This window comes from Nuphar pumila, chromosome 12 (assembly GCF_984573655.1).
Source record: "Nuphar pumila chromosome 12, dmNupPumi1.hap1.1, whole genome shotgun sequence".
Lineage (NCBI taxonomy): Eukaryota > Viridiplantae > Streptophyta > Magnoliopsida > Nymphaeales > Nymphaeaceae > Nuphar > Nuphar pumila.
The window spans coordinates 54,665,978-54,678,948 of record NC_143260.1 but is presented as its reverse complement, the minus strand read 5'-3'; positions in this window follow the sequence as shown (position 1 = coordinate 54,678,948).

Below are 12,971 nucleotides of genomic sequence, written 5' to 3'. Positions count from 1 at the left end.
TGAAAATGGTCAAAGATCTGCAGGCCCGCGACAAGGGCAAGAAAGTCTTCACCAGCGAAGACTTCTATGATGGTTTAGATGGGGACGACAATCTGGATAATCTCCCCAGAAAATTTATCAAGTTTGATTGTTCTGGCGACCCTAAGGCTCATCTCGCCATGTTTTTCGCTGAATGTTCACGATTCAAGCGTGACAATCGGGCACTCTTCCTTTGCTTCCCTCGCAGTCTGGAGGGAACGACAGCTAAATGGTACTCGGAGCACATCAACCCCATAGAGCTGAAAGAATTTGATAAGGTGGTGAATATGTTCATCGAGCGATTCCTCTTTAATGCCGAGGCGCTCCCGACCCTCAGTCATCTCTGCGGCCTAAAACAAAGAGAAAATGAAAAGGCCCGAGATTTTTTCCACCGCTGGAGGTCAGCTTGCAATAAGATGAGAGACCCCATATCAGAAGGGCATGCTTTGTCCTTGATTCTAAGCAATTTCTTGCAGCCTCTAAAAGGTCTCATCTCTACTGCGCCATCCAGATCATTTATTGAGTTAACAGAGCGGGCCGAATAGCTCGAGTTAAGCATGGAAAATGGCTTCTACGAAGGTTTCACTTTCACCAAGAATAGCGGCCAGAACGAGTCAAAGAAGAAGACTCACTTCACTAATTCTGTCAGTAATAATAAATGGAATCATCGCAAGGGACAGAATAGAGACTTCTGTTATAGGGCAAAAGGTTCAAACAGGAATGATCAGAAAGGGAAGCTGATCCCGCAATTCAGCAAGCCGCTTCAACTAGAGCAGGGACCAAAACCCCGAGAGAAAGTGAAGCATCAAGGATGGAGCTATGAGAGGAAGTTCACTCCATTAGATCAATCACTCGAGACTGTGCTCGAGTACCATTTGACCAAGGAGATGGTCAAATTGCCCAGGTTGGTCGATCCTTCCGCTCCTATGGGAAAATTCAAAGACCAATTCTGCAAATTTCATCGAACAGTGGGGCATAATACTGAGAATTGCTTCGTTCTGAAGAACATTGTTCAGGACCTTATTGATAAGAATCTTCTGGTGGAAGGTGCCGAAGATGAGAATATAGAAATTCTGAAATAACCATTTCCCCCTTATAATACAGCGGTCATCTCTGAAGGAATGTACTAAGGGCATTTGCTTGTCTTTTCATTTCCATTCTTTTATTTCCACATTCGCGATGATATCCCATTTCATTCTCATCATTGTCATTTTGATTAATTCTATCTTTCAATAAAGTTGCAAGTTTCCTTTGTCTATCTTGGTGCCATTTGTCTCTTTACTCCTCAATATTAAATCTTCACAAAATTGAAATCATTTTGCTCTTTTATCTTTCTAATTATTTTCAATAAAAGCAATTTATTTCATGATGAGCAATTTCCCTAAATCAATTTATCCTCCAATTTTCAGAATGTCTTCCCGATCTATCAAGAAGCTCGTCTTTAATCCAAAAGCCTGTTCGAAATCAGCAATAATTCATCAGGTCAGAATAAGAACAGAATGCAATCAGACTGCAAAGCAGTCAGAAGAATCCGCAGAGTTCGATTCAGCTCTTCAAGAACTGCCAGAATTTGCATTGGTTCAGAAGCAAGATGAGCCATCATCCTTAGTTCAAGACCCGACTGAGGATATTAATATCGGATCAGAAGACGATCCTAGAATTCTCAAGATTGGCAGTGGTTTGAGCCCAGAAGAGAAAGAAAGGCTCACTAATTTCCTCAAGCAGCATGAAGAAGTATTCGCATGGACTTATGAGGATATGCCAGGTTTAGATCCGAAATTGGTGGAACATCGCCTCGTTCTAAAGCCTGAGGCGAAACCAGTCAAGCAGAAGTTGAGAAAAATGGATCCTCGAATCGAGCAACAAGTCAAGAAAGGACTTGAAGATCTGCTTAAAGCAGGATTCATTCGAGCAATTGATTACCCGGATTGGTTGGCGAATATCGTAGCAGTTCCTAAGAAGAATGGGAAAGTGCGAATCTTTATCGACTTCCGTGATCTCAATAAAGCCACTCCAAAGGATGACTATCCGCTCCCAAACATTGATCTCCTAGTCGATAGCACAGCCGGGCATGCTATGTTTTCCTTCATGGACGGATACTCCGGATATAATCAAATCAAGTTAGCCGCCCGTGATCAATCCAAAATATCCTTTACCACGCCATGGGGCACTTTCTGTTACACGGTTATGCCTTTTGGACTTAAGAATGCTGGAGCCACTTATCAGCGCGCTATGGCCGTTATTTTCCATGATCAGATGCACAAGACTATGGATGCATATGTCGATGATATTCTGGTGAAATCCAAAGAAGAAGAAGATCACATCGAAGCTCTTAATCAAGTCTTCAAGCGACTCATTCTTTACAAGCTAAGACTCAATCCACAAAAATGTGTCTTTGGAGTCAAATCAGGCAAGTTGCTAGGCTTCTTGGTTAGCAAGAAGGGGATAGAAATGGATCCCGCTAAGGCCAAAGCTATCATTGGCATGCCGCCCCCGACTAATCTCAAAGAATTGCATAGCCTTCAAGGACACATGCAATCAATTCGGCGATTCATTTCTAATTTGGCCATGAGATGTGAGCCTTTCAATCATTTGCTCAGAAAAGGAGTGAGGTTCGAATGGGGACCAGAGTGTCAGCAGTCGTTCGAACGCATCAAGAAATATCTTCTCAATCCTCCTGTTTTAAAGCCACCAGAATTAGGGAAACCCCTATTGCTATATATTTCAGTTAATCAAGTTGCTTGCGGCGGATTCTTGGCGCAATACGAAGAAGGCAGCTTGATAGAACACGCCATTTATTATGTGAGCAAGACCTTTATTGATTACGAGAAGAAATACTCTCAGATAGAGAAGACATGCCTAGCTCTGGTATGGATGTGTCAGAAATTGCGACATTATCTATTGGCGTCTGAAGTCAAGATTCTATCTAAATTAAATCCTCTCAAGTACGTTCTTGAACAACCATTTCTCAGCGGACGAATCGCCAAGTGGCAAGTCCTATTAATGCAATATGACTTGGAATATGTCTCTCAGCAATCTATCAAAGGCCACGCAATTGCAGACCAATTAGCAGATTTTCCTCTAGCAGAGGATGTTAAAGCTGAGGATGATTTCCCCGATGAGCGGATCTGCAATATTCAACAATCCCCAATTTGGAATTTATTCTTCGATGGTTCCAAGAATATGACAGGCATAGGAATCGGAATTCTGCTAATCACACCAGAGAAGGAGATGATTCCCTTTTCTCTCAAACTGGATTTTCGGTGCACTCACAGTATGGCCGAGTATGAAGCTTTGATACAAGGTCTGAAAATTCTACAGGACTTCAATGTCAAAAGAGTGCATGCTTATGGCGATTCTTTGTTAATCGTCAATCAAGTTCTGGCCGAATGGCAAGTGAAAGATCATAAATTACTTCCTTACCAGAAGATTGTCTCAGCTCTTGCCAACAAATTCGAAGAATTCCAACTTTTCCATATCAAGAGAGATTTCAATCAAGTTGCAGACAGTTTAGCTAATCTGGGATCCATCATGTCTTTCAGGAGTGGAGAATCTTGTCGCTCGTTTGAAATTGGCAGACTCGATCAACCCGCTTTCGTCTCAGTAGAGCAAATAAACCAAGCTGAGCAAAAGAAGAAGCCTTGGTATCATGATATCAAAAATTTCATTAAAACTGGTGAATTTCCTCCAGAATTATCAAAGAGAGAGCAGCGAGCAATTCAACGCATGTCTGCTCGATATTTTATTATTGCCGACATCCTTTATCGTTGTGGATTCAGTTCTGAGTATTCCAGATGTTTGGACAAAGAAGAAGCCAAAGAAGTTGTGCAAGAAGCACATGAAGGCATTTGCGGTGGTCATGTTGGCTATCAGACTCTCGTCAAACAAATCATCCGAGTAGGATATTATTGGAAAACTATGCAACAAGATTGCTATCGTTTTGTGAAGAAGTGTGTTCAATGTCAGATGCATGCGCCTTCCATACATGCGCCAGCGACATACTTGCAATCTGTCGTCTCGCCATGGCCATTTTCCATGTGGGCTTTCGATGTTGTAGGCCCCATCACTCCTTCAGCCTCTAATGGTCATAAATATTTTCTGGCCGCAACAGAATATTTTACTAAATGGGTAGAAGCAGTCACTCTACGCACAGTAGAAGGTCGACACGTGGTTTCTTTCATCCATAAGAATATCCTTTGCCGTTTCGGTATACCGCATGATATTGTGTCGGATAATGGCAGTCATTTCAAGAATGAGAGAATGAGGACATTCTGCTCAAAGTTCAAAATTCATCATCATTTTTCTGCTCCTTATTATCCTCAAGGGAATGGTCAGGCAGAGGCCACCAACAACATTCTGATTCGAATCCTAGAGCGAACTTTAGAAACGGGCCGTGACTGGCATGAAAAGATTCACGATGCATTATGGGCATACAGAACCACCATTCGAACTCCAACGAATGCTACTCCGTCAGAACTTGTCTACGGAACTGAAGTAGTACTGCCTCTACATGTTCAGAAACCTGCTCTGAAATTTGCATCACTTCTAGAATTACCTCTTGATCAGTATCAGCAACAGCGACTGGTACAACTTGATTTGCTTGATGAAAGAAGGCTCAGAGCAGCAGAGCATGCTCAATCCTATCGCCAGAGGATAGCCCGACAATATGCAAAATCTGTCATTGAGAGAAAATTTTGTGTCAATGATCTAGTGCTCAGATCAACAGCTTATCTCAGGCACCGCCCGGGTGGCAAATGGGCGCCAAATTGGGAAGGTCCTTATATTGTCAAAGAGGCACTACCTCGCAATTCATATCGGCTCATCAATGCTGATGGAATAGAATTACCAGATCCCATCAATGCTCGACATTTGAAAAAAATCTATACTTGAACAATTCCCTATTCTTTGTAATTCTTCTAAATTTTCTTCAATAATAATCAAAATTCTTTTTCCCAGTTACACTGGGGCATTTTAAAATTTTGTTTTTATCTACAAATATCCTGTATGCAGGCAGGATAAACAAATCTCTCATTTCACGCACTTATGCATTCATGTGCATTAATTTGCATTCATTTGCATACAATCGCATTAATAACGATCTGGTCAGTATTGAGATTTCAACTATCAATCCCATCACAATTCCTGACGATTCAAGATTGAAAGACAATCACCAGAACTGAACCAAAATCCAGTATCCAAACTGGTACATTTTTAAACCGGTATGCATACCGGTATCTTTTCAAAATCGAGCATTCGTGTTAGTGTTCCACTAAATGGTCATGTCAGTCGACCTCTTGAGTTCAGTCCTCGTGTTGATCACTCATCAAATTCCAATTTCCAATTATCAATTTCCAAATTTCCAATTTCCAATTTCCAATTATCAATTTCCAAATTTCCAATTTCCAATTTCCAATTTCCAATTTCCAATTTCCAATTTCCAATTATCAATTTCCAATTTTCCAATTTCCAATTTCCAATTTCCAATTATCAATTTCCAAATTTCCAATTTCCAATTTCCAATTTCCAATTATCAATTTCCAATTTCCAATTTCCAATTTCCAATTTCCAATTTCCAATTTCCAATTTCCAATTATCAATTTCCAAATTTCCAATTTCCAATTTCCAATTTCGAATTATCAATTTCCAAATTTCCAATTTCCAATTTCCAATTTCCAATTATCAATTTCCAATTATCAATTTCCAATTTCCAATTTCCAATTTCCAATTTCCAATTTCCAATTTCCAATTTCCAATTTCCAATTTCCAATTTCCAATTTCCAATTTCCAATTTCAAATATCAAATTTCAAAATTCCAATTTCCAAATTTCGACCTTTTGGTCACCCAATACCCAATTCCAAAAAAAAATGTTTTCTTGCGAGAGATCCTTTTTATAGGGAGAGTTCGAGGGAGCTCGCTCTTTTCGCATGCTATCCAATTCGTTCACTTAGCCCCTTTTCAGGGAGAGTTTGAAGGGACTCGTGTCTTTGTGAACCGTTTGCAAAACAAAATTCCAAATTTCACACAAGGAACCCTTTTTATAGGGAGAGACTCGATGGAGACTTGCTTTCCTTGTGACCCCATAATTTCAGACTAGGCCATTTCATCATGAAGGACCCTCTTTTCAGGGAGAGTGTGATGAACTCGTTCCTTCATGACCAATTTACCAACCTCACCAATTCCGGCCCCCTTTCCATAAGAGAAGCCTAATGTTAGGAAGTTTTGACAAAAGCTTAATTTTTCTTCGAAAGTTCATTTTGCAAACACCTCCTCTTTAGGGAAGAGAGGAGTAATTCCCAAATTCCAATTTCTGAATCTTCTCCTTTGGGGAAAGGAGAAGAGAATTTTTGTCATGGATGTGTTGCGTTGTGCTTCAAATGCTCGATTTCACAAAAGGATTTCAAGAAAATTTTGCCAATTTGTCATTAAATATTTGTTGATTTCAAAAATCTTTATTGCACAAAATTATTACTTCAGAATGCCTCCACTATTACTTCCGAAAGGGCAATGCTTTCACAAAAAAGGATTCAAAGTTCAAAATCTTTTTATTGGCCAACCAAAAGGATGAAGAATAAATCCGCGATATGGCCAGCAAAGAGAATTCAATGTTGTTGCAAAGGCATGAGTGATTGATATTGATCGCAGTCAATGGCACATTTTTAAAGACCATTCTTGAAAAATAAAGCAGTTGAAATATCCTGGGTGATACAAAAAAAATCCACTCAATCTCCATATCTCCTCAATCACCTAAGCTGCAATTAAATATCTGCAAAAGGGATCTCTCAATTGTCGTCAAGATGAAGGCGAATTAAGCGAGTCGACCCCCAGGGCCAAAGAAGATTTGGATCATTTCCAAGATGACGGAGTTTGTGACGGATCCTTCCAGGGAAAGTTCAGATCACCGTCAAGATGAAGGCGAGTGTGATGAGCCTACCGAAAAACCCTAAAAGATATTTAATTTCAGCTATCATCAAGAGATTTCCCAACCAATGAGCCAATAACTATCAAGATAATCCCTGAGAGAAAAGAAGGATCGGAACATCTCTGAGATGAAGGAGTTTGTGACGTATCCTTCCCAAGAAAAAAAGAGAGAAAAGTCAGGACATCTCCAAAATGAAGGATGATGTAATTCCCGAAAAATCCAAGAGAGCTCCAATCTGCTAAAAAAAGAGTGCAGAAAGATCATCATGAGAAAAGAATCCCAGGATATCAGACTGCCAAATCTATCAAGAATCTTCTTTAATTTTGTGAAATTCTTTTATCAATATTCTTTCACCAATAGCTCTCGCAATATCAAGAATACTTTCTTTTTCGTCCATATCAAGGAAATTGATAGCTTCCTTGAAAGAAAGTCAATCGCAAGCAATTTGAATTCGAATTTTGATTCTAGAGAGTTAAGCCCAGTCGGAGTTAATACTTCAGGTAGAAAAGAGGGAATACTTTCAAAACAATGTGCATCATTTTCAATCATTTTGAATCAACAACAATTTTCAACATTTTGACAATATTTTCTAGCTATCCTGGCGTGAGGCGAGAGCTTGAGGTTCATCTTTGGCGCATCCTGACACCATCCCTTTTAGGACTTGATAATGGGAGTTTTCAAGATTCCTTCCCTTCTTCGGTATAATCTGAGCGCCTGGGCTCTCAGATTCGCACACTTCCCTGTGACCCCACTGTCCCACCATAGACAGTCCAATTTCGGCTTGAGGTTAAGCCAGCAATTCCAGCAAAAGGCAATTTCAAAAGTTAATTAGTCTCAGCAATGAGACGCCCAAAATCAATCCCTTTTCAAACTTTAGGGACCCCAATTTCCTTCCTTTTGCAAAACCCCTATCGGATTCATTGTGCGGAAATCCGAAGGTTCCATCACGGTCTCTTTTTTTTAGGGTTCCGTCCATTTTCTGCCCAATCAGGTCAAGGGTACAAACCTGAGCCTCACGTGATGAGGTATTTCATTTCCCAATCAAGTTAAAGGTTAAGCCTGAGCTTCGTTCCATACGAGGTATTTCCCGTCCTATCCAGGTTAAGGACAAAACCTGAATCTTACTTTCTTTTGAAATAAAATTTTCTACTTATTTTCCATTTCATATCTACCATCATCACTTGAACTAATTCTTTCATACCCAGTCAAATTTATCTAACTAAGGCATTTTTATGGTTCAAATTTGGTGTGTTTTCTTTGCCACTAAGCTCGGCTTCTAACCGGCTTAGCAGCAAAGAGGGGCATCTGTAAACACCCCAACTTTTCACTCTCATCCAGTGTTTGTCCATTTCATGTGTCATTGCATATCATTGCATGTATTCTGCATATCATTCCATCGCATTGCATAGCATTGCATGACATTGCATCTCATTCTTGAGATCCAGCACTCCAGTTTTTAAAACATTCAATCCAGATTTGAATTTTAAAGCTTTTATTTCAAAATCAATTTCAAAACCTGGGTTTTTATTCAACACTCTGTCATTTTCCAGCCCCAGGACTTTATATTTCGAAATATTTTCTCAAGGAAACAATCTGAATTCATTTCAAATTCAAATTTTAATCGATTCCAATTCACAGATGAGACCCATTGAGGTGGTGTCGCTTCTGAATTCCTCTATTCATTAAATTTCTCAAAGTTTTGAAAGTTTCAGTCCGATCAGGACTCTGACAGAGTCCTAATCCGGTCAGAAGTCTGTTTTGAAGTCTGTTTTACTTCCATTTTCAATCTTTTTCGTTTGTTTTCGAAATTTAGGTCATTTTATAGAGTCCAGTTAGTTCAGGACTCTATTTTAGAGTTCGGTCGAGTTAGGAGTCTAACCCTGACTGTGTTTTCTGACTTATTTCATCATTTCTTGATAAAATCTTTCGAAAATTTTTACATTTGAATTCTAAAATTTAAAATCTCAGAGTCCTAAGAGTTCAGGACTCTAACTCGGAGTTCCAGTTCGCTTGAGACCCTATTTTCAAAGATCTTGAATTTCAAATGTCGATTTTAACCCTTTTTCAAAGCCATTTTCAGTGTTTATTTCAAAATTTCCAAAACTCGATGTGGGCCCACTCAGTTGGCACCATATCCAGAGGAATTCTAATTCAGTTAGAACCTTATGCCATTTCAAAAATTCTAATTTTAAGATTGCTTTTGAAAATCCTTTTGAAAACTCCTTCAATTTCAAGTTTTAAAATCGCTTTTTGAAAAAACTCAAGTAGGGCCCACTTGGGGTGGCGCCATATTCGAGTCAGCCAGGGCTAGACTAGGGTTAGTTGATGTCTTGGTTAATGTTAGAGGTTTAGAAGAGTTAAAATTTATTTTGAAAACTCATTTTGAAAGTTAGTTTTTAAAACTAGTGTTTTTAAAGGTTTTTAAAAGGTGTTTTAAAACTCAAATGTTAAAAATGCCAAGTGGCATTACATTTGGGGATTTTTTAGGAGAGTCTAGGGGTTAATTAGGTATTAAATAGGATAATTTAGGCTAGGGGTAGGATAGTAACTACACCCCAAAATCGCCCCCCCTTTAGAGTCCAAAATTTCCAAAATTTCCATTTTTTTAAAAACCTAAAAATTTTCTATAAAAAGGGGCTATAGGGGGGACAAATTTTCCAGCCACCTCCTATTGGATTCTTGGAGCTTCTCTATCCTCTCCAGCCTTCCTCCATTGCTGCAACTCCAAGGTAAATAATTTCTTCAATTTTTAATATTTTATTTAGTGTTTTTAATTATTTAAACCTAGATCTAGGCTTGGACACCCCTCCTTATGAAGATCCAACCATGGTTTCACCTCAAGAACCATCAAGAATCAGCAAGAAGGATCCAAGAAGGTGATCTAACCCTGTTTTGGGTGATTTACAGGGATTTTAATCTATTAGAATTGATTTTAATATGATTCTTTACATTATTAACCAATAAAATATATGATTTACCCTTTTAATGGGTTAAATCTATGTTTTAAAGGTGATATCAAATTCCAGCCATTGATTCCCTGTTTTTATTTTATTTTCATGGTTTATTCATGTTTGTTTTACGTTCTATAGCATATAAATAATTTTTATTTACTGTTTTATGGTTTATTTTATTGATTTACATTAGTTAATGCATGGTTTTTCAAGTTTCTTAAATTTCTGTGAGTTTTAGGTTTAGAACAGTAAAGATAATGTTATTTAGGATCGAAGTACTCATTGTTTATTTCTGATTTTTTTATATGTGATGCATTCACGAGTTATTGAGTTACTGTAGAAAAATAAGAGGTTTTGGATTTCGGGAACCCTGTCAAAAAAATCAGACATCAAATCGGGTTTTTAAAGCTTTAAAATTGTGGTTAAAATCAAGACGGTAACTTGCTGTGATGATATTTCTCTCATCTCATATCCGATTTTAGATCTGTAATATGCTATGGATTCACATTGAGTATATCTGTCTGCTGTGAAATGTTTGGATTTTTTGATCACTGTTTAATATTTTTCCCCTTTCAGAGAATCTGTTTTTAAATTTAAAACTCGTTAGGGTTTACCAAAACCCTAATCAGACTTGTGTTAGTCATAAATCCCAAACCACAGATCCAATTCATGATCTGTAAAAAGTGAGTATTTTTATTTTTATGTCTACTATTCGCCACTAAAATGTCAGAGATTTTTGTTTAGGATTGCTATTTATGTTTGTATTTTCAATCTGAAGTAGCCATTTTAATCCCTGTTAAAAGTGATATATTTTAGCTCAGATTGCCGAAAGGGTTTCTCCCTAACCGGAGATGATTTTTCCAATCTGTAAATTGAAAAATCTTTGTTTTTTTCCTTAGTTAGTGTCTGTAAAATTCCATGGATTTTCATGGAGATTTGACCCCTGGTTCAGGTCTTGGACTGAGACTGGTTGGTGAATTAGGTCAAAAATAGCATATTTTTAGGGTTTAATGCAATTTTCGGATTAATTCAATGTCAAAAAATTATTTTTATAATTCCAATTCGACATTAGGGTTATAACAAGTGCAGGTACCAATTTTGAGGATTTTTGGAATCTGATTGATGGCTGAATTAAGCAAATTGCAAAACCGGGTTCCTGAAAGATCCAAAAACACTGTTAAAATCAAATTTTTTGTGATATTATTGGATTTTCGTGCATAAGCATATATTTTTAGGGTTTAATCATGTTCATAATCATATTAGGATGCTTTAGGTTTAATTTGATGCTCATTTGATTTCATTTAGTGCATAAAACCTAAGTTTTTACCAAAATCTATTTCAGAAAACCCTGATTTCAAGGCCATAGTCTTGCTATCGGGGGCAATTTGGTCATTTGACCTCAATTTCGAAATCCTTAACCCTAATTTCCATATTTTTAATAATGTCACATCATATTTAGCTTAGCTTATTCCATTCAAATTTCAAAACTTGCATTTTATCCAAATATCTTTCTAAAAAACCCTAATTTCAAGGCCATAGTCTTGTTATTAGGGGTGTTTTGGTCATTTGGACCCCAATTTTGAAATTTCATATCTTATCTTCCTTATTTATTCCATTTTTTTTCATACTTTATCATTTTGATTTAAGGGAATCATGGCAAAAGGCTTATATCTAGCAATATCCAGTAATTTCTAGATATTACTGGATAAATCTAGAAAAGCCAACATATTTTCATTAACCAAGTTTTCTAGTTTTGCAGGTACATTGAAGACTTTATTTTTCATGTATTTAAATTTCAATAGTGATGTAATTTATAATTAAACTTTGGAATAAGAATTTACATTTCCTGCTTAGCTTAGGTTGCATTGCATATAGTTTATTTTCTTCTTAATAATGTTAATGTGTGATGGATGATGATTCATGCATATTCAAACTCACTATGGTCTACACGAATGACACATGCACTAGCTTTTATGAAGTTTATAAACTTGGTGGAATTTGTATTTATGGCCATAGTCAGAATACGAATGATACTTAGATTTATGATCTTCACATTAGCCACATTCAGCCTACACTCTTAGGCTAACTTCAAAAATGCACTGCATTTCTCAAAAATACAAAAAGTATTTCTCAATTCCTTAAATCCATATTCATGCATTTCATGCATTTGCCAATTCCAATTCCAATCTCAATTCAAAGAAGTTCATTTTCTCAAAATCTCCTAAGTCTTATAGCAAAATCGATTTTCCCAAAAGCATTGAATTTCAAAGAATATTTCAAGTGTCTCTCAAGTTGATAAACTCAATTTTCCAAAGTTATGCAGTCAATTTCAAAGTTTGAAGTTAGAGAAATCAAAATTTTTCTAAGTCTTATTCAAAAATCGATTTTCTCAAAATATGGATTTGCCAAAGAATATTTCAAGTATTTCAAAAGTTCCAAATTCAAATTTTCTAAGTTAGAATTTCAATTTCAAAGTTTGAATTCAGAGAAACCAAGTTTCTCAGAATCGATTTTCACCAAATGTCAAGGATTCCTCAAAATTGATTTTTATTTCTCTCAGAAGTACATTTCAAATCCCAATTCACGATTTTCCAAGTTTTACATTTTTTAAATATTTCAATCATTCAAAGCAAACATCATGTTTTCAAATGTGCATTTTCTGAAAATTCATAGCACATGCCTGATTCTATGTGCATTTAGAAATTAGAATATGATTTAGACAAGTTGAATAGAGTAGAGCATAAGATTGATCCTTGGTTCAATTACCCCTGTTAAAGGTGGCAGGAACGGTTGAACCTCGTACCGACAGGCGAGTCCCATTCTACGGAATTTTCCCGCATTTTAAAACGGAGGTGAGTTATTTTCAAAAACTATTTCAAAGGTCAGTTTGACTCGCAAAAAGTTAAAAATTTTTGCGATGAAAACATGAGGTCTCTGAAGTTTATGCAGATCCTTACTTTGCCGCTTTTCTTTGGGACAATGACGATATTGGCCAACCAATCCGGGTAGTCAATAGCTCGGATAAATCCTGCTTTGAGCAAATCTTCAAGTCCTTTGACTTGTTGTTCTATTATGGGATCCA